Source organism: Arachis duranensis, chromosome 2 (genome assembly GCF_000817695.3).
Source record: "Arachis duranensis cultivar V14167 chromosome 2, aradu.V14167.gnm2.J7QH, whole genome shotgun sequence".
In the NCBI taxonomy this organism is placed as follows: domain Eukaryota; kingdom Viridiplantae; phylum Streptophyta; class Magnoliopsida; order Fabales; family Fabaceae; genus Arachis; species Arachis duranensis.
In genome coordinates this window covers 50,449,137-50,451,314 of record NC_029773.3, presented here as the reverse complement: position 1 = coordinate 50,451,314, position 2,178 = coordinate 50,449,137, and positions in this window count along the sequence as shown.

Here is a 2,178-nt window from a genome sequence, read left to right as displayed (position 1 = left end):
CACTGAGAGGATGGGAGGTAGCCACTGACAACGGTGAAACCCTTGCATAAGCTTGCCATGGAAAGGAGTAAGAAGGATTGGATGAAGACAGTAGGAAAGCAGAGAGACGGAAGGGACAGCATCTTCATACGCTTATCTGAAATTCCTACCAATGAATTACATAAGTATTTCTATCCTTATCTTTATAGTTTTATTCGTATATCACCATACCCATTTGAGTTTGCCTGACTGAGATTTACAAGGTGACCATAGCTTGCTTCATACCAACAATCTCTGTGGGATCGACCCTTACTCGCATAAGGTTTATTACTTGGACGACCCAGTACACTTGCTGGTTAGTTGTGCGAAGTTGTGTTTATGTCATGGTAGTGAACACCAAGTTTTTGGTTTCATCACCGGGGATTATTTGAGTTGTGAAAAGTATTGATCACAATTTCGTGCACCAATTTTCTAGATCTACAGAAGCCCAATTGGCATGCTCTTAATTGCGTTAGGAAGTAGACATCTTGGGCTGTCCAGCAATGTATAATAGTCTATAGTTTGCCCGAGATTTGATGGCCCAAACTGGCATCCAAACGCCCACCAAAGACTCTTTTCTGGAGTAAAACGCCAGAACTGGCACCAAAGCTGGCGTTTAACTCCAAGGATGGCCTATGCACGTGAAAGCAGCCCAAACACACACCAAGTGGACCTCGGAAGTGGATTTCTCCACTATCTACTCATTTTCTGTAAATCTAATTTACTATTGTATTTAGAGTCTTTGACCTTTTGGGAGTTCTTCAAACCCTTTTTGGAGGCTGGCCATTCGGCCATGCCTAGACCTTTTGTTCTTATGTATTTTCAATAGTGGAGTTTCTACACCTCATGGATTAAGGTGAGGAGCTCTGATGTTCCTCGAGTATTAATGCAAGTATTAGTTTTTCTATTCAATTCATGCCTACTTCTCCTCCAATATATACTCTTGTACTTAATTCAGTTAAGTCAGAATGAATGGGTGACCCGTGACAATCACTCAATCTTTGTTACTCGCTTAGCCAAGATCCGCGTGCCTAACAACCACAAAGCGGTCTACATGATGTTCAATGTAGTCATTGGACGACAGCTGGAGTATATTCTCTTTTGTCTCTGACCCATGGATCTGAATCACCTCTTCTTACAACAGAGCATTCGAATTCGTGACGTTAGAACCTTCGTGGTTGATGAGCGGATAATTTATACGCTTTTTGGCATTGTTTTTAGGTAGTTTTTAGTAGGATCTAGCTACTTTTTGGGATGTTTTCATTAGTTTTTATGCTAAATTCACATTTCTAGACTTTACTATGAGTTTGTGTGATTTTTTGTGATTTCAGGTAATTTCTGGCTGAAATTGAGGAACCTGAGTAAAACTCTGATAAAAGGCTGACAAAGGACTGCTGATGCTATTGGAATCTGACCTCCCTGCACTCGAAATGGATTTTCTGGAGTTACAGAACTCCAAATGTCGCGCTCTCAACCTCGTTGGAAAGTAGACATCCAAAGCTTTCCAGCAATATATAGTAGTATATACTTTGTTCAATATTTGACTACGTAAACTGGCGCTCAACGCCAGTTCCATGTTGCATTCTGGAGTCAAACGCCAGAAACACGTCACGAACCAGAGTTGAACGCCAGAAACATGTTACAACTTGGCGTTCAACTCCAAAAGAAGCCTCAGCTCGTGTAAAGATCAAGCTCAGCCCAAACACACACCAAGTGGGCCCCAGAAGTGGATTTATGCATCAATTACTTACTTCTGTAAACCCTAGTAGCTAGTTTAGTATAAATAGAACTTTTTACTAGTGTATTAGACATCTTTGGTCTCAGTTTTATTTTATTATTCATCTTAGGAGACTATTGATCATGTTTTGGGGGCTGGCCATTTGGCCATGCCTGGACCTTCATCACTTATGTATTTTCAATGGTGGAGTTTCTGCGCACCATAGATTAAGGGTGTAGAGCTCTGCTGTACCTCAAGTTTCAATGCAATTACTACTATTTTCTATGCAATTCGACTTATTCCTATTCTAAGATATTTGTTGCACTTCAACTTGATGAATGTGATGATCCGTGACACTCATCATCATTCTCACCTATGAACGCGTGTGACTGACAACCACTTCTGTTCTACCTTAGACCGGGCGCATATCTCTTGGATTCCTT